This window comes from Gorilla gorilla, chromosome 11, assembly GCF_029281585.2.
Source record: "Gorilla gorilla gorilla isolate KB3781 chromosome 11, NHGRI_mGorGor1-v2.1_pri, whole genome shotgun sequence".
Taxonomy (NCBI): domain Eukaryota; kingdom Metazoa; phylum Chordata; class Mammalia; order Primates; family Hominidae; genus Gorilla; species Gorilla gorilla.
This window is the reverse complement of record NC_073235.2, coordinates 59,694,513-59,721,317: the sequence shown is the minus strand read 5'-3', so window position 1 is coordinate 59,721,317 and position 26,805 is coordinate 59,694,513. Positions and strand designations below refer to the sequence as shown.

Here is a 26,805-nt window from a genome sequence, read left to right as displayed (position 1 = left end):
CATCTCAATGTTCATTTTGACAAACCACAGTAACATTGTCCAAATTAACTAGAATAAAATGAGAGTTTCTTCTTGATTTAAAATCTACCTTAGCATTGAGTCTTAGAGAATGGGACTGGGTGGGTGGAGAATGCTATGACTATTTGTACTTTGATAACTTTGTCCTGATTACACGCTCTCATTTATAGCAAAAGTAAATTTTACCTGTAGATTAAAAGCTATTTATGTTAGTTTTAAAATCTTTTGGGGAGCATGATCCTCTTTGCAGTAAGAGAATTTATACTCTAGGATATCAGCATTACCACTGATGAGCATAAACACTTTAATATACATGGTCTCTTGTTCCCTTTGTGTTACATAAACTACTGGGTCACCATTTTGATTTCCCCTCAATCATTAGCTATAGGAGTTTTCTGGCAACACAGAATAATTTGTCTTGTTCTGTATTGTCACTACTTTGAAGAGTATCTCAACACTTAAATCAGAAACTCCTCATTTTCAAATGTTGAAAATATAACACTTTATGCTATTTTAAAGAAGTTAGAGTGGTACAGACTTAACCAGTCAACTTGTCCATACAAAAGTCACTGTCTTCTCAAGGGAGGAAGTGCTGTTCAAATAGTCAGGAACATGTGTATTTGTAGAGAAACTCAGTCTAGTTTATAGTGCTTGGAGTAGGAATATTTAGCCAGGCTAATAGAAATAATTTTCAGGTTCAGGTCAAGAGCACAAGGTTTAAAAGTATAGAATGTTGTCTTGGGAAATCCTTGTGAGAAGCTGTGGATGATCAGCTATCCAGATGAGCTGTGACAAAGAGTGGACTTCATTATTTCTTTTCTTTTTTTTAAAATTGTACTTTAAGTTCTAGGGTACATGTGCACAACGTGCAGGTTTGTTACATAGATATCCATTTGCCATGTTGGTGTGCTGCACCCATCGACTCATCATTTACATTAGGTATTTCTCCTAACACTATCCCTCCCCCAGGTCCCCACCCCCTAACAGGCCTGGTGTGTGATGTTCCCCTCCCTGTAAGGACTTCATTATTTCTAAAAGCTTCCTCTGTCTCTTCCAAAAATAGTTTTTTTTAAATGAAAAGACAGTGACATAAAAACTAATTGCTACTGGAAATTTAATTTAGAGATCTTTATATTGGCAAAAATGGGTATATATATATTTTCCTTTTAAAAGATCCTCTTGTTTCATTTTAATATAAAAATAGCTACCTTGATGTCAGGATGTTCCAGGTTGTAATGAAGCCAGTTTTAAGCCTCTAGTCCCTGTGTATTCTACCACTAAAGAAGAGAATAATTTTACAGTAGAAGATTATTTCATGATCCCTAAGTATCTGAAGTATTTTTCTTCCTTTTTCTCTTTTTCCATTCATCCATTCACAGTATCTATGTACCTGGTAGCATGGCAAATGCTGGGAATATCAAAATGGAATAAGTTAACGTCCTGGCTATCCAGAAGTTCTTTAATAGCAGGGAAAGCAGACATATAAATACAGTTAAATAAATATCAAGAAAAATGAGCATGAAAGGGCTCAGGGGAATTGCTGAGGAAGGAGAGGTCAACTCTGTCTCAATGGTTGACTTTGCCTTTCTGCTTACTCTGTGACCAAGAACTCCTTTATCATCCTTGATTGTGAATTGGCCACAGGGCTTAACTTTACTTTTTCCATGAGTTCTTCTCGGCTCTATAAATTCTGGCTTCCAATATGTCATCCTCTATCATCTGTCTACTGTCTGAAATTTAGAAATTAGCACACAGAATGCAGTGGTCTAGCTATTACTTGATTAACTGAGACACTTAAAACAAATATTGAGTAGATTGAGTAGCCTGAACTTATTAATACAATTACCAAAAAATATAGAATACTACTGAAGAGTTAAAGCTTTCAAAAAAATGTATAATTTTAAGAAGTCATGCTCCCACTCTTCATGGCTGTACATAAAGCATGAACTCAAATGTCAATGGTTTGGGTTTGAATCTTGGCTATGACATTTTGGAATTGAATGACTTTGGCAAGCTGTCATTGGGTTTTTGTGAAAAAGAAATAAGACAGTGCATAAAGGATACAGCACATTACTGGTCATATAGTATAGTATATGTTCAATAATCATTGGCTGCTATTACTTCCTAATTGGCATCATCGTAATCTTACTCCTGCTGTTAAAAGATAGTACTTTTTCTTAGGAATGGACTGAAGCATTTACTTAAGTGATGTGATTTGAAGGAACAATGGAAAGAAACATCAAAAATATTATTTCACAAGTCTACAATACCTTGAAGTTCTAATGACTATTATTCAATAAATTATTAATTCTGAAGCTTTCTCCACATTTGGTATTCTAATCCATTAATGTCCTTATATGCAGAGAAAAAAGAAAATTGGCTTGACCCAAGGTACCTCCTCCAACCTTCTTTGACATAATTGACAACTGTGGACATTGGAGGAGATAATCCAAAAGGGCACTAAAAACAACTTCACCTATTTTACAATTTTGTGAAAAGTTGGATATTGCCTCTACTATTTCACATTGTAGTCATTAGGTCTAATGCAAAAAACCAAGGGCATCAACCAAAAAATACAATTTAGATGGTTTTCCAGTTTCCTGATGTGTATGTCTTCTCAAAGTTGAGGAAGATGATTCAGCCTGTGGGAATGTATTGCTTAAGAATGTATTAATTTTTCTTTTACATACTATAGGCACAAAGTGATGATGGTTGAGATATATCCAATCCATCATTTTGCTGAGGAAAAAAAATTTGGATAATATATAAAAAAGAAACATTTACTTGAATTCTTTTGAATTGAAACAAGACAGAGAGAAAGCCGAGCAAAATGGATGAAAACAGGGGTGAGGCTGAGTTCAGCGAGGCAGTGGTTAGAGATTATTTTCCCCTAGAATTGCTAAATTTAGAAAGAGGCCACAGTGAGGCTGAGCGGCTGAGAACTTTAGACATCCACGCTCAGAGAGGTGGAAGATTAGAATATATAGAAGGGAGGGTAAGAGACACAAGGAATACCGTGAGAAGGGCTAACATATGTTTAATCAAAGTCTAAGAGGAGAGAAGAAAAAAATGGGGCAGAGGCAACTGATAAAAGACAGTAAGCCAAAGATTTAAGAAGCCCTACAAACCCCAAGCAATAAAAAGAAAAGAATACTTAAGAAATTTTTATAAAAGAAAAGAAATCCAGAAAACTAAAGATGAAAAAAAATTTTATTTTAATGTAGCTGAAGAAGAAATGCTGGTTATCTTCAAAGAAGCAATAATTAGACTGACAGCTGAATTCTCCACAACAACAACAGCAAAACAAAATAAAAAACAAACCAGAAAGCAATGGAATTAATTCTTTAAAGTATTAAAATGAAAACAATTGCTGATAAAAAATTCCACAGTTGATGAAAATATCTTTCAGAAAACAAAAATAGGCCAAGAAAGTGATGACCACCAGACTGACATTCACAGTTAAAAAAAAAAAGGTCAAGGGTATTCTTCAGGGAAAATAGAAGAAAAATCTAAATTGAAGCTTTGAGATTCAGAAAAGAACAAGGAACAATAAAAATAGTAAAATTCTAAAATATATGTAAATCTAAATGGAAATTGACTGCATAATACTATAGTAATAATGATGTCTTACAAAGTTTAAAATACAAAGAATTAACATATAAAATAAAAATGGCATATAATGTGGGGATTAGGCACTTGAATTAAAACGTTGCAAGTTTTTTACTTTGTTTGGAAGATGGTGAATGTATCAAGTTAGACTTAAATTTGTCAAGAATGTACATTGCAATTTCTAGAGTAAGTGCAAAAAAGTAAACATATATAAAAATTTCATATTGATAGATGGGAAAGCAAGAATAAAAAAATCGTCAATCCTTTAGGAGAAATTAGAACACTTGCACACTGTTGATGGGAATGTATAGTGGTGAAGCTGTTACGGAAAACAGTATGCCTGTTCCTCAAAAAACTAGAATTGCCATAAGACTCAGCAATTCTATCTCTGGAAATATACTCCAAGAGCATTGAAGACAGGATCTATAAGTGATATTTGTACATCAATATTCATAGCACCTATTCACATTAACTAAAACACGGAAGCAATCTAAGAGTCCACTGACAGGTGAAAGGATAAGAAAAATGTGGTATATATGTACAATGGAATATTATTCAGTCTTAAAAAGAAAGGAAATTCTGACACATGCTATAATATGAATGAACCTCAAGGACATTATACTAAGTAAAATAAACCAATCACAAAAAAGACAAATTCTGTATGATTCCACTTATATTAGGTACCTAGAATAGTGAAAATCATAGATACTGAAAGTAGAATGGTGGTTGTAAGGGCATAAGGGGAGGAGAGCAGAAAAGTTATTGTTTAATGGGCATAGAGTTTTAGTTCTGCAAGATAAGAGTTCTGGAGATGGATAGTGATGAAGGTTGCACAACTATATGAATGTACTTAATATCATTAACTGTACACTTAAAATGGTTATGATGGTAAATGTTACGATACATGTATTTACCATGATAAAAAAATTTAAAGAAATGAATCCATCAATGCACTTGAAAGTAAAGTGTGAGAAAAAGAATAATAGAATGGGCAAAACAAACAGAAAAACAATTAGTAAAATAATATACTTGAACCATGAATATCAGTACTTGCATTAAATAAAAAGAGATTAATGTATCAATTAAAAATATTTTCAGATGATATGCTATTTACAAGAGACACACTATTTTAGACTATGATTCAAATATTTCAAAGGAATGTAAACATACAGCATGTTACTGACTTCAATACAGTTGAGCAAGAAATCAGCCACAGAAAAATAACCAGAAAATTCCCATATATTTGGAAATTAAGTAGCATACTTCCAAGTAATTCATGAGTTAAGGAAAAAAATCACAATGAAAAATAGAAAATGTAGATGTAAATGATGATAAAAGTACTGCACATCAAAACTTGTGAGATGTAGCTAAAGCTGTGTTTGGAGAGAAATTTACAGTTTGAAATAGATATATTGAAAAAGTAAAAAAGCTAATAATCAGTGAAGTAAACATCTAACTTAAACAATCAAAGATAACATATTAGTCCTAATAAAAATAGAAAGCAGTAAGAAACTAAAACGAATCTGAAAATAATATAATAGAAAACACTCATAAAAATAAAGATTGGCCAGGTGCAGTGGCTCACACCTGTAATCCTAGCACTTTGGGAGGCCGAGGCAGGTGGATCACCTGAGGTCAGCAGTTCAAGACCAGCCTGGCCAACATGGCGAAACTCCGTCTCTACTAAAAATGCAAACACAGCCGGGCATGGTGGCACGTGCCTATAGTCCCAGCTACTAGGGAGGCTGAGGCAGGAGAATGGCTTTTACCCGGGAGGTGGAGGTTGCAGTGAGCTGGGATCATGCCACTACACTCCAGCCTGGGTGACAGCAAGACCGTCTCAAAAAAAAAAAAAAAAAAAAAGAGATTGACAAGGGGCTTCAAGATAACTAGAGGCATCTAGCACTTGCCTCCTCCACAAGAATAACCAAAATATTATGTAAAATAGAGCATCTAATAGAGAAAACTGGAATTTAACACAGAAGTGACAGGAAACACCTGAGGTGTGCAAGGAGATGGAAGCAGGCAGCCAGCCTGGCCAGGATTGGCTGGGAACCAGGAGCGGTTCCCCAGTGTAAGGAAAGTGTAAGTAAGAGACCCCTAGCAGTCCACATTCCCTTGTGGACTTCTGTAATCCTAGCCCCTCTGGAGAGCACCTGAATCTTAATGGGCTCTGAAACTAGCATAGGGAGCTACTTGGAGATTTTGTGATGGCATTGCTCCAGAGAGGGAGCTCACACCAGGTTCCACCCTCACTACCCCCTGAGTCCTAAGCAGCTGTAGCACAATGCCATTTTCAGAGCCCAGTCCTCACCAGACTGCATCCTGCCCTGGGGTCCAATAGTCCCTACACACCCACATCCCTAGAGCCACATTGACATATTTCCATATCTACCTGAAAGGCTGCAGTGATTCAATATTGGTTAGATGAGTAGAGTCCTCACATACCAATAATAACCTTAAATGTAAACAAGTTAAATTTTTCATTTAAAATATATAGATTGGCTGAATGGATTAAAAAATGACCCAACTATATCTAATGATACACCACAAGGAACTAGAAAAGCAAGAACAAACCAATATCAAAATTAGTAGAAGAGCTAAATGAATAGAGACCAAAAAATAATGTAAAGTGTATCAATGAAACTCAATAAACTGCTAGCTCAACTAACCAAGAGAAAAGAGAAGACCTAAATAAAATCAGAAACAAAAAAGGTGGCATTATCACTGATATCACTGGTAACATACAAAAGATCATCAGAGACTATTATGAACAACTGTATGCTAATACATTGGAAAACCTGGAGGAAATAGACAAATTCTTTGACACATACAACTTCTAAATCAAGTTTAGCTGAAAGCTGCCTCCTTGCAGTCTGGCCTAAAGGTTTCTCTGTATATCATGAGCTAACCTAAATGGAGTTGCAAACAGACAGTAGCATACTCTTGTGACAATCAGAGATTTGGCTAATTAAAGGCGGCCAATTTTTTAAACTGTGTTAAAATAAGGCCAAGGCTGAGCTGTAATCAATCCAGCTATCTCTGTACTTCACTTCCATTTTCTGTACATCACTTTCCTTTCTCTGTTCATAAATCTTCTTCCACCACATGGCTATGTTGAAGTCCTGAGCCTACTCTGGCTTGGGAGGCAGCCCAATTCATGAATCACTCTTTGCTCAGTTAAACTATTTAATTTAATTCAGCTAAGCATTTTCTTTTAACACAACTTACCAGGGAAGAAAAAGAAAACCTTAATAGACCAAAAACAAGTGACAAGATTGATTTTAAAAAGTTTCCCACAAAGAAAAGCCTAGGATTGGACGGATCCATGGCCGAATTCTACCAAACTTATAGCTAAGAATTAAAACACATTTTCCTCAAACTACTTCAAAAACTTGAAGAAAGAAGGAGGTTTTCCAAACTCATTCTCTGAGGCCAGCATCACCCTGACACCAAAACCAGACAAGGACACAACAACATCCTTCATGATTAAAACTTGCAACAAACTAGGCATCAAAGAAGCATAACTCAATGTAATAAAGGTGATAGATGACAAACCCACAGCTAATATCACACTGAATGGGGAAGATATGAAAGCCTTTCCTCAAACAACTGGAGCAAGGCAGTGATGCCAACTTTCACCACTCCTATTCAACCTACTACTAGAAGTCCTAGCCAGAGCAATCAGGCAAGAGAAAAAAAGAAAAGGCATCCAAATTGGAAAAGAGGAAGTCAAGTTATCTCTCTTTACAGACTACATGAACTTATATTTTGAAAAACCTTAAGACTCCACCAGAAAACCACTTAGATTTAATAAACAAATTCAGAAAAATTGAAAGACACAAAATCAACATATAAAAAGCAGTAGCATTTCTATACATCAGTAATGAAATGCTGAAAAAGAAATCAAGAAGACAATCCCATTTATAATAGGTGCAAAAAGAAATATCTAGGAATACCTTTAACAAAGAAGATGAAAGACCTCTACAAGGAAAACTAGAAAACACTGATGAAAGAAATTAAAGAGGACACAAATAAATGGAAAAACTTCTCATGCTCATGAATCAAAGGAATTAATATTATTAAAATGACCATACTAAGCAATCTAAAGATTTGATGTAATCACTATCAAAATACCAATGTCATTTTTCACAGAAATAGTAAAAATAAACCCAAAGTTTATATGGAACCAACAGAGAGCCTGAATAACCAAAGCCATCCTGAGCAAAAAGAACAAAGCTGGAGGCATCACTCTACCTGACTTCAAAATATATTACAAGGTTATGATAACCCAAACAGCATTGTTTGGGTATAAAATGGACACATACACCAATGGAACAGAATAGAGAATCCAGAAAGCCATCGACAAATTTACAGCTAACTTATTTTTGACGTAGTTGCTAAAAATATACAATGGAGAAAGGACACCCTCTTCAATAAGTGGTTCTGGGAAAATGACATTCATGTGAAGAAGAATGAAACTAGACCCACATCTCTTGCCATATATATAAATCAAGTCAAAATGATCAAATATCTAAAAGTAAGATGCCAAACTGTAAAACTACTAGAATAAAACATAGACAAAACACTATAGGCCATTTGTCTAGGCAAAGATTTTATGGCTAAGACCTCAAAAGCACAGGCAATGAAAACAAAAATAGACAAATGGGACTATATTAAACTAAAATGCTTTTGCACAGCAAAGGAAACTATCAAGAGAGTAAAAACAACTTGGTGATTGGGAGAAAATATCTCAAAATGATTCATCTGACCAGGGACTAATATCCAGAATATATAAGAAAGTCAACCAATGCAACAGCCAAAACAACAACAGCAGCAACAATTAATCCCACTAAAAATTGGGCAAAAGATATGAATAGACATTTCTCAACAGAAGACAGAAATGGCCAACAGGTATGAAAAATTGCTCAACATCACTAAAGATTAGGGAGACACAAATGAAAATCATGATGAGATATTATCTTATCCCAGTTAGAATGGCTACTATTAAAAAGGCAAAAAAAAAAAAAAAACAGATGCTGGTGATGATGTGGAGAAAAGGGAACCCTTATACAGTGTTGGTGGGAATGTAAATTAGTACAGCCATTATGGAAAACTGTATGGAGGTTTCTCAAAACACTTAAAAGTAGAGCCAGCACAAGATTGAGCAATAACACTGTTGAGTATTTATCCAAAGGAAAGGAAATCAGTATATTGAAGAGATACCTGTACCCCATGTTTATGGCAGCACTATTTACAATAGCCAAGATATAGAATCAAACTAAGTGTCCATCAGCAGATGAACAGATAAAGAAAATGTGGTAAATAAACACAGTGGAATACTACCTGACCATAAAAAAAATAAAATTATGTTATTTGCAGCAACATGGATGAAACTGGAGGTTATTATGTGAACTGAAATAAGCAAGGCACAGAAAAACAAATATCATGTGTTCTCACTCAAATGTGAGAGGTTAAAAAAATAGAACTCATGGAGATAGAGAGTAGAAAGAGGCTGGGAAGGGTGTGTGTTGGCGGTGGGGGGTGGGGGGCATTGGGGGAATGAATAAAAATTGTTTAATGGGTACAAACATACATACAAACATACAATTAATAGAAGAAATAATGTTTGATAGTACAGTAGATTTACTATAGTTAACAACAACATATTGTAGATTTCAAAATAGCTGGAAGAGAGAACTTGACATATTCCCAACACATGGCAATGATAAATATTTGAGGTGATGGATAGCCCAAATACCCTGACTTGATCATTCCATATTCTATGCATGTAACAAAATGTACAAATATTATGTATCAATAAAAAGCTAAATCTAAACATGCTTCTCTTAAAAATATAGAAATTGACAAAGCCAGAAGTCTAATAGGCAAATAAAATAGATTAACTTGAAAAGGCTAATAAAATGGGTAAATGTTTGGTAAAATGATCAAGAAAAAAACAGGACAGATAACAAATATAATAAATGGAAAAAATGACATTATTATAGACCCTTCAGAAACAAAAAATATCAAAGGAGAATATCATGAATGACTTACAGTAATACATTTGAAAATTTTGGTGACATTGAGAAATTTCTAAAAAATCAAAACTTACCAAAACTGATGCAAGAATGGAAAAAGAAATAAGAGTGTTAATATAAAGTTTTAATATGAAATAATAAGAGTATAAACCATCAATATCTTTTGCTATTAAAATATTGAATTCTGAATTCAAAAAGTAAACAAATTAACCCAAATAAAACCAAACTAAGCTGACCAATCAAACAATATCTCTTCTTTCCACAAAGAATACTTCCAGAAACGTTTGAATTCTATCAAACGTTTTAAGAACAAAGACATCAATTTAGAGCAATTCTACTAGAAAATAAAAAGAAAACATTCCTCAACTTGTTTCATGAGGCAAGCGTAACTTTGAAATGAAAACTTCTTAAGAATATTTTGAGTAAGAAAATTGACAAGCCAATCTTACTCAGGAACATAGATATAAAATCCCTAAACAAAGTATTAGTAAACCTGGAATGGCAATACACAAAAAGGATGATACATCATGATTAAGTTAGGTTTATTACAGGAATGCAAAATTGTTTTATCATCATAAAAATCCGTGGTCTTCACAAATTAAAAAAGAAAAATCATATAGTCTTCTCAATATATACAGAAAAAGCTTAGACTAGAATTCAATTCCCATTCATGATCAAACATCTTAGCAAACTGTGAATAGAAGGGAGCTCTTAATTTAATAATGGGTATCTACAAAAACATCCAGAAATATAATACTTAATGGGGAATGCCAGAAACTTTCATCTGGATTTGAAGAATGGAACAATATGGCTGCAAATTTACTACATATTCTTCAATGCTGTCTTGAAGAGCCTAACTGATACAGTCAACCAAGACAAAGGAACTACAAGAATTGGGAAGGAAAAAATACAATTGTCATTGCATTTCAGAAGATATAACTGCATAACTAAGAAATCCTCAGGCATCTATAAATAAATTATTATAATTTAAGTGAATTTAGCAAGATTACTGAATAAAAGGCCAATTAAAAAGATAAAAATATATAAATTGCATATCTACTACACTGTAGAGTCTGAAATAAGCTTCAAATATGAGTGTTAGCTAACTCATCTAGCTAAATCCAAAATTTCAAACTCAGAGGTGACTCTTAATCTTATATTTTTCTTTCACCTCCCTAGTTATCTGTATTCCTAGATATTTTATTCTTTTTGTGGCAGTTGTGAATGGGATTGCATTCCTGATTTGCCTCTCTGCTTAGATGTTGTTGGTGTATAGGAATGTTGCTAATTTTTGTACATTGATTTTGTATACTGGAACTTTGCTGAAGTTGTTTATCAGCTGAAGGAGCTTTTGGGCAGAGACTATGGGGTTTTCTAGGTATAAAATTATGTCATCTGCAAATAGGGATAGTTTGACTTCCTCTCTTCCTATTTGGATGCCTCTTTTTTCTCTTGTCTGATTGCTCTGGCTGGGACTTCCAGTATTACGTTGAATAGGAGTGGTGAGAGAGGGCATCTTTGTCTTGTTCTGGTTTTCAAGAGGAATGCTTTCAGCTTTTGCCCATTCAGTATGATATTGGCTGTGGGTTTGTCCTAGATGGGCTTTATTATTTTGATGTATGTTCCTCCAATGCCCAGTTTATTGAGGGTTTTTAACATGAAGGGATATTGAATTTAATTGAAAGCCTTTTCTGCATCTATTGAAATAATCATGTGGTGTTTGTTTTAGTTCTATTTAGGTGATCACATTTATTGATTTGCATATGTTGAACCAATCTTGCATTCCTGTGATGAAGCCTACTTGATAATGGTGGATCAGCTTTTTTTATATATATATATATATATATATATATTTATTATACTTTAAGTTCTAGGGTACATGTGCACAACGTGCAGGTTTGTTACATATGTATACATGTGCCATGTTGGTGTGCTGCACCCATTAACTCGTCATTTACATTAGGTATATCTCCTAATGCTATCCCTCCCCCCTCCCCCCACCCCACAACAGGCCCCAGTGTGTGATGTTCCCCTTCCTATGTCCAAGTGTTCTCATTGTTTAATTCCCACCTATGAGTGAGAACATGCGGTGTTTGTTTTTTTTGTCCTTGCGATAGTTTGCTGAGAATGATGGTTTCCAGCTTCATCCATGTCCCTACAAAGGACATGAACTCATCATTTTTTATGGCTGCATAGTATTCCATGGTGTATATGTGCCACGTTTTCTTAATCCAGTCTATCATTGTTGGACATTTGGATGGGTTCCAAGTCTTTGCTATTGTGAATAGTGCCCCAATAAATATACGTGTGCATGTGTCTTTATAGCAGCATGATTTATAATCCTTTGGGTATATACCCAGTAATGGGATGGCTGGGTCAAATGGTATTTCTAGTTCTAGATCCCTGAGGAACCACCACATTGTCTTCCACAATGGTTGAACTAGTTTATAGTCTGTGGGAGGAATTTACCTCAAATTTCTTTAAAATTGTCCAGAAGTTTTAAGTCTTTTTTCAGTGGAATTCTATTGGTATAGTGATAGTTATTTGAAAAAATGAGTCTATTTTTTTTTAATGGAATATCAGTATCTGTGTAACTTTTTCCAGGATAGTAATGACCAGCAAAACCTCATTCTGGAGAAGCCATCATCAATAGTTAAATGGGATTTTGTTCTGTTATATTTCCTCAGCGCTTTTTTTTCCCCAAGTGTCAGCATCTCCTTGTGAACAGCCTCTCTTTCCAAGTCCTCCCTGTGGTGAACCCAAATGTTGTTTATCAGACAGGCATAATTCAACTCACTAAAATACATCCCTGCCAATAGGATTCGTGCTATGAACCCCAGCCCCCTCTGCCTAGTAACATATGCACTTTGTTCTGAATCTGCGTCATGAAGATCTGTAGGCAGGTGTAGGTGGTACTTAACAGATGCAAACGTTTTATTTTTCTGGCTGTTTCCTTTGTCATTTGGACACGATGACAGAAAAACCATCATGCCTCCATTACAAAGGGTTAGGACTGAGAGTCAGCTGTCATGGCCACCCCCAACCTAGTCTTCCCCAATGTGACCTGCCAGATCATGGGAGAGAAACAAAACCACTCTGCAGCTTATTTTAGTCCAATCATGGTTTGTTGTGTTTCTATAACTGGGCCATGCTTACTTATCATACATACCTAACTAGCTTAAAAAGATGCCTAAATGGAATCTAGACTTAAAAACACAGTACTTGCTTTGACTCCTGTATTTAAAATGTGGTTGATATTATTTTCCTCCAACATTGAAATGTTTTAAAACTGAATTCTAGGATTCAGAAAATAGAAGTATGTTTTAATCACTTAGCAACCCTCTATAGATTTAGTAGACATGAAAATATGAGAAGATACGGTTCTAGTACTAAATTTCATTTTTTAGTCTCTTTTTTAACCAGGAAGGAAAGCAGGAAACTCCCTACATGTGAGTTTTTAAAAGATCCTGAATTCCGTTAAATCCTGAGATAAACAGAAACAAAACCCCAAAATATGTAACTTATCTTATTCCCTCTTGATTTTTCTAAGTTGTTGGACCTAAGGTTAATTTCAAGGTCACTTGTTGGTCTTTCAGTTGGATATCCCAGGAATTTGTTTGTTTGTTTTCGATTTTTTGAGATGGAGTTTCGCTCTTGTTGCCCAGGCTGGAGTGCAATGGCGTGATCTCAGCTCACTGCAATGTCCGCCTCTCAGGTTCAAGTGATTCTCCTGCCTCAGCTGCCCAAGTAGCTGGGATTACAGGCGCCCGCCACCAGGCCCGGCTAATTTTTGTATTTTCAGTAGAGACGGGATTTCGCCATGTTGCCAGGCTGGTCTCAAACTCCTGACCTCAAATGATCCACCTGCCTCAGCCTCCCAAAGTGCTGGGATTACAGGCATGAGGCACTGCGCCTGGCCGCAGGAATTGTTTTTAAACTCACTGATAGTAGTTCTAATAAACTTAAAAGATTTTGAAAACAAGAAGATATGACTTGGTATCTGTAAATAAGATCATTTCAGAAATCAAAACTGTGACATTTGAGAAGGATCTAAACTTGGCATAGTTGTGTGTAGAAAAGGAACAGTGGATTTTGAAAGGATTAGAAGCTATGTGGTTTATTAAATCACTTGTTTATTCAAAATCCACCTCTTCTAAACAATGTACATGTTTATTTCTATCTTTCTGTTTTTGCATTTGAAACTGAAAATCACTTTAGCTTCAGGAGTATTATTTTTAATTTTTGTTCAAAAATAGATTTTGGTTTGTCTTTCATTTATTCAGTGGATTTGTTGTATTCAATAAGGAGGGCTATTTTTATAAAGGAGAGGAAAAATTCATATTTAGCAATCAATTGTAGTATTTAGATTGATGATGGCGTAAATCCCAATCTTTGTACTGTCAGTGGATAAGTGAGGATGGTCACTTCTGGTAGGTCCTTGTCTTTTAGTGGTAATAGTCTAACTGTGTAAGTATTGCCCACATTACCACAGGAGCCCCCCTTAATGTCTTTTCAAAAGGCCAAGTCATTACTTGAAACATCTCTATTTGTTAACATTAAATCAAGCTCCTTTATCATTGTTAAAAATTACCTAGGGCTTTCTTACTCACATTTTCTTCTTTCTTTCCACTGCGCAGGCATAGAATATTGATAGTATAAAATTTGTTAGAATGCTCAAACATAGGGTTTTTGGTGCTATTTTAAGAATAAACCTGTTTTTGCAGCATAGCCTATCATGGAATTTTTTTAAGACAAATTTTAGAATCATTTATGATCCACTATGAATTCATGCTGAATGTTCAGAATTTTTAAAGCCCTTTGGCAAACAGTCATCTGCTTCTTGCCCAGAACATATGACGATTTCTCCAGGAGATTGCACTCATACATGACAAACTCTGTTTAGAGCCTGCTCACATTCAATGACAGAGCAATGAGCTCTGAGCTCTGCCTGACCCCTTTTACTTTCTGACGTTGGGGGAACAACCCACTTAGCCACTTATATTGGAGCTTCTCAAGGCAGAAGGCAGCCATCTTGGACAAAATTGCATCAGCTTGGTTTGAGCCCAGCTATTGTAAGTAGTGATCATTTGGCTTAAGGGGACTTAGGATTTCTAACCACACCAACTGCTGTAAGGACAAGCTGACCTTACAGCTGAATGGTCTTACCCTGCCCATCTCTGACACTCCACTCATATTGCTGCCTTCAAAATTTTCCAAGCAGGAAGCAGATGTCAATCTCATTGTTCATATGCTCCCAATCTCCCTAAGACACATTACAAACTGTCCAAACACCTAATCACCTCACTCACTTCTGGTTCTCCAAGATTGTCAGAGCTTAGCAAATACTCATGTGGAAAGTTAAATGCTTGTCTCACTGGCAAGTATGCCAATCTTTCTTTGCTTGTGGGTGGGGAGCAGTTCCTTTCTCTTCTTTACAGTTTGGGGAAAGAAAATGAATTGACACAGCACTCTCTATCTGGATGATCTATTTCAATCTCCCTTTCTAATTTATTATCAGTTCTCCTATAGGCAGGAATTAGTTCAGTGTGATTGATGGAATCACTAGATAGTTTCTATAATCTTAATTAAGTCTAGCATAGGTGTATCTACTTTTGTTTGTTTGTTTGTTTGTTTGTTCAGAAAGTGAATGTACTTATTTCCTACTGTTTTCATTATTGGAACTTCAGCAAAATTTCCAAGACAATAGGAAAAGACTTCTTCAACATCCTGTTGCTTTATCTTATGGACTAGTTGGCAGATTGTTAAAAATTGTGGCTGGCAATTTTCATGATTTTGAAAAAGTTAAACAATCTTATTAAGTAATCACTAACTTTCTATTCATGTTTCTGATTACATTTCTGCACATTTAGTCCTGAGGTGGTTAAATGCATGTGAAAAAGAAAAAAGTCATGAAATAATGTTTTCCATTTTCCCATTTCACATGCCTTTCACTTTGCCAGAAGATATAGGATAACTTGCCTCCTATTGATGCAAACTATCAATAAGTGTTGAACTTGCTCTAATGCACAACGACCTTGAGATTGGGAGTCTAAATACTCTCTCAATACAGAGTGAAGGGTAGATGTATGGGTTCCTGTGACTAGATGTGGGTGTGTGTGTGTGTGTGTGTGTGTGTGTGTGTATTTCCTGGGGCTGTAGCGAGAGATTTCTACCAGATGTAACCAATGGAGTAAAAAATGGGAATAGTAGCCAAACCAGATTCACTGGCAAAACTGAAGCTCAAATACCATAAGCAGAAATAAAGTCAGGAGTCACAGATCCAGAAAATTGAGGCTTAGTAGAAATAAAATGAAGGAATAGATTGGGAATAAGTAAGAGGAGGTTCACAATAAAAGCTATAAACTCTGGTGGATACCTAAGTCTTGCTTTAAGGATCTATAGTATATGTATGCACTTGAGTTGGCCTAATTTAAAGAGCCAGAGCTGGCCACCATGGAAATAGCTATGTTTTTCTTATTTAAAAGTCATTTTTTGGTGGAAACCAAAAATGCCTATGAGAACGAAACTTGTCAAGACTGCTTGCATTTTTCTAAGGCCATTAGGCTATATATTAAACTCCTGGCAAGTTCTTATTTCTTATTTATGGTAACACAAGTCAATCTATTTTAAACATATGATGCTCTTTGGGAAAACAACAATAACATATACGATATGGCGAACCTCAATGGGTCCAGAAGGCAGATTTTAGTTTGTGGTGCGAAACCAAATTGTGAACCAGGGAGTAAATGAAAAAGCCCTCTAAATGATAAATGACAGTCCAGAGCTTGCTCCGGAGAAGAGGTTGGCACACTTTCAAAACCTTACCCAGACAATTGTACATAGAGTAAGGGAGCAGATGAGAAGCAGTAACATATTGACAATGGTGAGAAATAACAGCCAATTTAGAGGAAGGACAAAGGACTCTATGCAAAAGAGAAGCATATTAGGGACAATTTATCAGAGGAAAGGGTTCTACATGTCTTGTGAGTTATTAGGGAATTATTTCATTATAAACAGTTCACTAATAATAAAAAAAAACTCAAGTTGTTATTACAGCCTAAATAATTAATGGTTAAATAATTTTCTTAAAAATATGGTTTTCAAAAGTGACATTGTTGCCCAGGCATGGTGGCTCATGTCTGTAATCCCAGCACTTTGGGAGGCCAAGGCAGGTGGGTCGCTTGAGCCCAGGAGTCTGAGACCAGCCTGAACAATATGGAAAAACCCCTTCTCTGCAAAAAATACAAAAAAATTAGCTGAGCGTGGTGGCACACACCTGTAGTCCCAACTACTCGGGAGGCTGAGGTGGGAGAATCACCCGAGCCTGCAAAATCGAGGCTGCAGTGAGCCATGATCATGCCGCTGCACTCATGCCTGGGAGAGGGGAGTGAAACCCTGTCTCCAAGACAACAACAACACAAAAAAACCCCCCAAAAAATCGACATTATTAAAAGAGAAAAAAAAAACCTATACTAAACAGTTGATTTTCCTGAAAATGTTAGAGATATTAGATTTTGCTCTTTGTATTCAAGATAATACATTTGAGTCTTTGAAGGCTTGGTTGAAAAATGACTAGTGTACTACCAATAAGCAAAGTTGTCAAAGACTTTTCTCATTGGAACTTTTCTGCTTCACCTTTACAAAGGAAGATGGCTGCTGAGTGGCCACGTTTAGAGTGGTGGTCAAAGAGAGGGTAGGATATGGGGTGTTTATTCATAGGAAGCCTGCAGAGTTAGATATCTCTGGTCTATGGAACTTTTAAGACCAAATTTCCCATTACCAGTCAGTGAGTGGTACTTGTTGAATTTGTGATGTGTGTCTTCATCTTTATCTGCTGCCAGTGTTATCAAGGTCAAAGTTGAGAGACTATTTTAGGTAAGGGGAATGGAGCCAGAATTGAGATTACCTCAGGAGTTAGTTCTCCCTAGAGTAGTAGCTAATCTGGGGACCCTCTGTGGTGATTGTTGGTGCTTCTCACCACAAGAGGTTCTCGTCTCAGGATTCTGAAAAGAAAAAGTAGTAGAAACTATTATTTTTGTTGTCTTCTTTTTGCCGTGGCTGCAAGGGAATTCACAGCCTTTCTGCCCTTTCACCATGAAATAATGCAGCAAGAAGGCCCTCACCAGATGACCCCTTTATCATGGATTTCCCAGCTTGCAGAACTATGAGCCAAATAAACTTCCACTGTTTATAAATTACCCAGTATGTGGCATTCTGCTTAGTGACAATAAATCAGACTAAGATAGCTGGGTGGAATTATTCTCCTGTGATTTGAAGAAGGCAGGGTTTCTCAGTATTTTTATTGCTTCTTTGGTTTAGGGTATTTTCAAACTGATTATTTTAATTAAGATATAGTGTATCCATTGTAAAATGTAAGTTATTTATACAATAAAATTGGGGCAGGTTTAAAGGAGGACAAACTATTCTGTCATTTTTGCTTAATGTTTTTAGCTATTCCTTTTTCCTCATTCTTCCAAGAATCTCATTCTTCTCATTTGCATTATTTTGATTATTATTCTTTGGGTTATCTCAATTCTCTTTTTATAACAATAGTAAAGTAGTAATAGTTTCAACAGAAATTTCTTTGCTGTGTAAAAATATGCAAAACACAAGGGAACCAAGACTGCTTAGCATCTCATTGTGCCCCTTCAACCCTTGCTCCTAACTAAACCATACCAATATGCACTTGTTTATTAGCATTTTGAAGATCCTTAGGGTTTTTTTTTTTTCTTTTGGAGAGAGAGTCTTGCTCTGTCACCCAGGCTGGGTGCAGGTGTGCCATATGCTCACTGCAACCTCTGCCTCCCAGTTCAAGTGACCCTCTCATCTCAGCCTCCCAATTAGCTGAGACCACAGTCATGTGCCATCACACCCGGCTAATTTTTGTATTTTTGGTAGTCATGGGTTTCATCATGTTGGACAGGCTGGTTTTGAACTCCTGATCACAAGTGATCCACCCGCCTCAGACTCCCAAAATGCTGGGATTACAGACGTGAGCCACCATGCCCAGGCTGAAAATCCTTAGATTAGGTCTATGCCGTCCACACAACTTATTGGGGGGGAGAATGTGTAGAATCATCCACATCTTGGAGCTTTGTAAAAATGTCCTGGATGTCATGATATCCAGGATTTTTTCCTCTATAATAATATTGTAAATGTGGTTATCGAAGCAAATGTAGTGGTTACAATAGAGAAGACTATGATTTTGAATATGAGTGAGTGTGTGTGCACTCACATACCCTTGGACAGAGTAGTGGCTAAACAGAGAACTACAGAGTATTGATGAGTTGAGCTTTCAGCACTTACTCATCAATACCGTGTATTTATAAAACATATTTTGAAGAAATGTTCATTTTTTAAATTTTTTTTAAGTACCAGGAAAATAAATACCAAATCTTTGGCAAAGTCAAATCATATTTTATATTTTTCATTTGTATAGGAGTAACCAGATCCATAATGCTATTGTAGAAGTTTCAATTAGATAGGACTTACTTTGTAAAAGCCATTTATTTTTTGTTTTTTGGTGTACTGTTTTATTTTTAAAAGATATTTGTAAAAGATATTTATAAATTAACCTCATTTAAAATTAAAATTATTATATATGTGTGTGCATATATCATTCTTTGAATATAGTGCAAAAACTGGATAATAGTACAATTTGCCTTTTTATGCATTGCACAACAATTGAAAAAGTTCTTATGAAAAAGCACAATGAATGAAAATAAAAGCAAGGCTTAGTAATTTGCAGGGAAGTTATGTTTCATTAATATGTGCCTCATATAAGGAGTCAGCATGTAAAAATAGATGGCAAAATCTGACCAGGAGTTTAAAATTACAAATTATACATAGAATGTGCACCAAATTAATTAGATAATTAATTAAGAAGCATAAATTTAGAAAATCTAATTGATGTTGTACATTTGATAATCAGAGTCATTTTTCTACAATTGTTAAATATAATTTGTCTCATAATGCTACCCTTTGGTAAATTGTTATAACAGTGTATGATATATGTAGCTTATTAACAGTTTCATTAATTGCTATTAGAGGAAAGAAGCTATGAAAGCTGGTACACATAGGAACAAATGTTGAGGCAGATGGTTGAAATTAGTGAAACATGATCAGTTGCTGAACCAGTTTACTTAATTAGCTTTCTGCATCAGAATAGTTAAAATAAATTTGTCATATTGTCTTCAGGAAATTGAAATTCAGGAGATGATCATCACATATATTTTTAAAAATTAATAAGACAAAGAGCAAAGAACTGTGGGCTCTGACCCATGACCAATAGTTTATTCTGTACTGAGAGTCTGCTCAACGGTGTAGAATGGGAGGGGAATTTTACTGTTAAGGAATAGCCAACTGCACTGACATCTTTTTACTGTTTGTAGCAGGGAAAACAGAGGGAGAAGAGCAAGTGGAAATTGGCCACTGCCCACAAAATTAACTTGATGCTGTTACTTCTTAGTTAATAATTTTCAGAGAAGTTGAAATGGATCTTTAAAATAATAGTTTCATAGAACAGTTTCCTTTTCAGCAAGATTCCAGAAAATCTCAAGAGATCAAAATTGTAATAATTTTCATGCTCGGGCATTTCTGGCCATATTGCTTTGTATAGGGGAGTGGGAACTCAATTTTTAAGGTACTTGTCTTGGTTAATTCTTATAGATTTCAATTTGGCATCCACACCAATAGCAGGAACAACAAATCGTCAAAAATGGGGGAGAATTTGATAGAAATATGGTTTATATGTTGGAGAAACTCTGATGACATTTGGAATTGTTTAATGGAATGCTCTAAATTGTTAATGGAATGCTCAGCTTTTACATGATTTATACCTGCCGAGGTTTATATAGGTTTGGAACAATTTGCTATCCCTTCTCACAGGAATGTTTTTATATATTTGCCTTTTAGGACACATTTTTCAACTTTGTAGCAGAAGTACAGAACTTAGCTATCAGTATGAAAAGTTTCCAATGATACTGTCTTCATCTATTTTTTCAGACATATTACAAGTGAGTTGTAGATGATCACGTTTAACTACATGAATCTAAATAACTATAAACATGCATGATCCGTTATTGACACAGCTACCCTTTCCCCTTTAGGGTGTATAATGGGGTTCTTTCTGTTAGTGTTAGTGTATAAATTATTTCATCCAGAAACTATGGAGCTGTGGCCACTAGTGGTTTGGCCTCTGTCACCTTTTCTGTCTTTACCATCACTCTTGGCCTTGATTAAAAAGATGAGAGTAAGATCATTTTGTTAATAATACATCTATAGGCACTGGGTCAAGAGGGTTTGAACATTTCAGGGTCCCACAGATATGTTTGTATTCTAAACTTTAAAAAGTTATTTGTATAATATGATATTAAAAAATGCAAAATAGAAATTAAGAAATATTTAGATCTCTCTAACATAATTTTCAAAAATAGTAAATTGTTATTTTAGTAAACTCTTACATAGTCATACATAAATAATATTTATTGTGGGAAGTGGGTCTGTTTTTATGTTTACCATGAGGGAAACATTAATATAAAAATGTTGTCAATCGCTGTCAAGCTACCTTTCTATGTCCATGCTTTTATTCAGCAAAGAAAACAATGCATATCTTTACAACTTGTTCAAGGCCATCATATTTTAGTTCTCTAAACTCTTCATAAAAGAAAAGATTTAGTTAAGCATGATGTTAGCTTGTTAGAATTTAGGAATGAAATTCTATGGCTTCATTCAGAGGAGCCAAGTATGATCATTCAAAAAATAAAAAAGGTCAATTTTATTCTTAAAATTAATAACAGGAATAAGATAAAAATGCCATTATAAATGTTTTGAATGTGAAAAATATAGAAATAAAAGTATATCATAAAGTGAGTAATGAGGCAAGTGGTACTACTGTTTTAAATATTGAGCAACATAGAATTGGTTTAAGCAAAATTTGAAGTCAGAATAGTTACTTCTGAACATTGTGATCTGCCTTGGTGACGTAGGCTCTTAGCTAAAATAAAATTATTATTAATTTATTCTCATTAAACTGTTAGTATTATTTAGTATATGTCCCATCCTATCCCATGAACTAGATTTGTAATGCATTAAGATTAGAGACATTGCATTGTTAACTCATTTTTTTCAGTTATTGAAAAAAATCAAACAAACTGACAGACGCTCAATGAACATGACTTGATTCAAAAGTTTTTTACCCTGAATGTTAAGACTATTTGGGAAAGCTGCTTCTACTTTGGATATAAAAAGCTCCTACTCTAATGATAAAAATAATTAATCTACAAAATTATGTCTTATTTGTACTCATCAGATAGTTGAGGTTGCAAAGCAACTAAGAACAATGAATTTCAGAGGATGTCAAGACCCTCCAGGAGAGGTGGGCCACATTAAATTTGCCTTTGGCAGAACAAAGTAGAAAAAGATGGCAGCTATAAAATCAGATAAAAAGAAAACAACTGTGTGATGGTTAATTTTATGTGCCAAATTAACAAGGCCAATGAGTGCCCAGATATTGGTTAAACATTATTCTGAGTCTGTCTGTGAGAGTGTTTCTGGATGAGATTAACATTTGAATCAGTAGACTGAGTAAAACATATTGCTCTTCTCAATGAAGGTGGGTCTCATGCAGTCTCTGAAGGCCTGGCCAGTGCAGTGGCTCACACCTGTAATCACAGCACTTTGGGAGGCCAAGGCGGGTGGATCACTTGAGGTCAGGCATTTGAGACCAGCCTGCAACATGGTGAAACCTTGTCTCTACTAAAACAACAACAACAACAAACCACAAAAAATAATCTGTGAAGGCCTAAATAGAATAAAGTGCTAAGAAAGAATTATTTCTATCTGTCTAAATGCCTCCAAACTGGGACAGCAGTCTTCTCTTGCCTTCAGACGCAGACTGGCACTGGAACTGATATGACTGGCTCTCCTGCTTCTCAGGCTTTCAGACTCAGACTGGATCTATACCATTGTCTCCCTTGGGTTTGGACTTCTCAGTGCCCATAATCACATAAGCCAATTCCTTATAATAAATCATTTTATATACATCTTATTGGTCCTCTTTTTTTGGAGAATCCTGACTAATGCAAATTGAACATTTAAAAAATACTTAAAGGCCCAATAGGCCAGCGTGATAGTTGAGAACCCACGGAAACCCCATACAAAGGAGAATCTACAAACACTCACCAATGCTTGTCCATGGGCCCTAACCAGGTGCTCCTGAGTAGGACTGGAAGCATGGCAAATTCTTTGGTGATACAGGAATGTAGATATGATTGGTTGCTGTTGAGGGAAAGGTGCAATGTCTAGCCCTGTTCTGAATCCTTTCCTCACGTGAAAATAAAGGTGTTGCCACTAAGAGAGAAGCAGGCAACCTCCATACACCCCTGATACCAGTTTGGAGTAGGAGTAGATGAGAAATGCTGTATATCACTAAGAATGGAATAGAAAAGTTACTTAAGCACATGATCTTGCACTGATGAAAAAGCAAGGCAGATCTTGGCTATCATGATGAGAGAAGAAGGAAGGATGAGAAGGCTAAAACAAGAAACTAAAAATCCCCTGGCACCTGCAAAGCCTTGTACCTAGAAGAAAGCTAATGCAGGCAGTATATTCTCTGGGAAAGGGGAAAGATACTGAACGGAGACCCACTCTGTGGCATGGGGATGAAAGGTCTGCTAAAAGGTGGGATGGAGCAGAAATACTGTTAAAACCCTCCAGCACCCTAGGTGCCTCAACCTAAGCACAAGGTAGTAGTAGTCTATGACTGGAGGAATTTGAAGTCTATGGTGAATCAAAGGTAATTAGAGTAACAACCACATCCAACTGAGTTCAACTACTACTTAGAGTGACCTAACCTCCATATTAACGAACTGACATAAGATATGTGCCCATTTCCTGTTGTAAATTTACCTCACTCTCAATTTTTCTTTAGCCACGATGTCTACATTCAATGTATTATTATACAATACACACAAACAATAACAACGACTATGACAAATTGCCCATTATCAAGAGATAAAGGAGTCAACAGAATCAAACCAAGATGTGATAAGATCATGGTACTTTAGAGGAAGTATTTCAAAACAACTATGTTAAATATGTTAAAGAGTGCAGTAAAAAAGGTTAACACATGTATGAACAAATGAGAAATTTCAGCAGGTATATAGAAATTTAAAAAGAAATCAAGTGAGAATGCTAGAAATTTTTTTAAAACATGCTAAACAGAGAAGAATAATTTATTTGATAAATTTTCTGCTGAATGACTTATCAACAGTCTGGATATAGCAGTGAAAGGAATTGTTGAACTTTAAGTTAGACCAATACAAATTATCCAAACTAAAAAAGACGGAAAAATGAAGAAACAATAATAACAAGAGAATAGAATATTCAGTAGCCATAGAAAAATATCAAATAATCTAACATACATATAATTGAGGTTTTATGAGGAGAAGAAAGAGACTATGGCACAGAATATATTAAAAAAGATAATGGCAAATAATATTCTAAAATGAATAAAAGAGAGCAAATAGCAGATTTAAAAAGCCAGGGTTTAAAGCAGAAAAAATAATAAAAAAATGCTTGGGCATATGAAAGCTAAACTTCTGAAAACCAAATATGAAGATAAAATCTTAAAAGCATCCAAAGGAAAAAAAAAACGATTATGTATAGAAGACCAAAGATAAGAATGTCAGCAGTCTTCTCATAAGAGACTAAATAAGGCAGAAAGCAATAAATCAATATCTTTAAAGTACAAGAAAAAAACGGTTAACTCGCTCAAAATTTTATACCACACAAAACTATCTTTTAACTATGAAAATAAAATAGAGTACTTTTTAAGCAAACAAAAGATGAGAAAATTCATTTTCAGTGAAGTTTTATACCATAAGAAATGATAAAGTTTTACAGTCAGAAGGACTATGATACATGATAAATATCTGGATCTATACAAAATATTGATAAAATACTCTAAATAGTAAAGATGTGAGAATATAAAAATTCATTTAAAAATACTTCTGAAAGACTGAAGAAAAATAGTAACAGTACAGTGGGGAGACTGTAACATAGGAGTAAAACATAACAAAATAATAGCACAAAGAATTAGTGGAAGGAAGTGATGTGTGGCTGTTACAACATATTGAAATGATATATTCCTAAAATTTAGACTGTAAGAAGTTAAACATGTATATTGTAAATCCTAGAGAAAACAGTAAAAAAATTCAAAAAGCTCTATCTTATAGGCCAATAGTGACGATAGAATTGAATAATTAAAATGCTCATTTAACACAAAAGGACAGCAGAAAAAAGAAGAGAAAAAGAAGAATATATAGATACTAATTCAATGGAGCCTGGTGGACAGAAGTGGCTGTTGGAGGCTTTAAGTTTGCCGCGGTTTACAAGGCCAGAGATAAGAATACCAACCAAATTGTCGCCATTAAGAAAATCAAACTTGGACATAGATCAGAAGCTAAAGATGGTATAAACAGAACAGCCTTAAGAGAGATACAATTATTACAAGAGCTAAGTCATCCAAATATAATTGGTCTCCTTGATGCTTTTGGATGTAAGTCTAATATTAGCCTTGTCTTTGGTTTTATGGAAACTGATCTAGAGGTTATAATAAAGGGTAATAGTCTTGTGCTGACACCATCACACATCAATGCCTGCATGTTGATGACTCTTCAAGGATTAGAATATTTACATCAACATTGGATTCTACATAGGGATCTGAAACCAAGCAACTTGTTGCTAGATGAAAATGGAGTTCTAAAACTGGCAGATTTTGGCCTGGCCAAATCATCTGGGAGCTCCAGTAGAGCTTACACATATCAGGTTGCAACCAGGTGGTATCAGGCCCCTGAGTTACTATTTGGAGCTAGGATGTATGGTGTAGGTGTGAACATGTGGGCTGTCGGCTGTGTATTAGCAGAGTTACTTCTAAGGTTTCCTTTTTTGTCAGGAGATTCAGAGCTTGATCAGCTAACAAGAATATTTGGGCACACCAACTGAGGAACAGTGGCCGGACATGTGTAGTCTTCCAGATTATGTGACATTTAAGAGTTTCCCTGGAATCCCATGGCATCACATCTTCAGTGCAGCAGGAGACGACTTACTAGATCTCATACAAGGCTTATTCTTATTTAATCCATGTGCTCGAATTACGGCCACACAGGCACTGAAAATGAAGTATTTCAGTAATCGGCCAGGGCCAACACCTGGATGTCAGCTGCCAAGACCCAACTGTCCAGTGGAAACCTTAAAGGAGCAATCAAATCCTGCTTTGGCGACAAAAAGGAAAAGAACACAGGCCTTGGAACAAGGAGGATTGCCCAAGAAACTAATTTTTTAAAGAGAACACTGGACAACATTTTACTACTGAAGGAAATAGTCAAAAAGGCAAATAATGAAAAAATAGTAAGCATTAAGTAAATGCTGTGGAAGTGAATTTGTAAATATTCTACACATGTAAAATATATAAAACTATGGGTTATTTTTATTAAATGTATTTTAAAATAAAAAAGAATATATAGCACACATTTGTAAATACAAATTGGTAAATTTAAAGCCAATCATATTGGTAACTATATTAAATGTAAGTCATGTAAATTTGTCAGTTAAGAGCTAGGTATTGCCAAATTGAATTAACAAGGGCAAGACAAGTATATTCTATCTAAAAGAATCTCACTTTAAATATAAGGCTATAGATACATTCAAAGTTAAAGGACTTTGTCACTTTGACACTTGTCAAAAGAAGCTGAAGTAGGTATATTAGCATTACATAAAGTAGACTTGAGAACAGGAAAGTTTACAAGAGACATAAAGGGATATTACATAGTAATAAAGGGGTAATTTAATCCAGGAAAAATAGCAATTCTATATGTATATTCTTCTAATATTAGAGTTTCAAAATATATAAATAAAAACTGATAGAATTGAAAGGATAAAGGGACAAATCCACAATTATAGTGGGAAAACTCAAAATTCCTGTCTCTATAAATAATACACGTGGACAAAAAATCAGTTAGAAGACTTAGAAAGTACTGTCAACCATTTTTACCTCATTGGTAAAATATTAGAATATTTTCCATAGAATATTTTCCAACAAACAATAGGAAAAATTATTTTAAGTTTACGTGGAACT

At 35.1% G+C, this 26,805-nt stretch overlaps 1 pseudogene; it reads left to right on the top strand.

The window, feature by feature from the left end:
- Window positions 1–26,064, top strand: part of LOC101153557 (cyclin-dependent kinase 7-like) — a 37,827-nt pseudogene extending 11,763 nt beyond the window's left edge.
- Window positions 26,065–26,805: the final 741 nt, after the last annotated feature.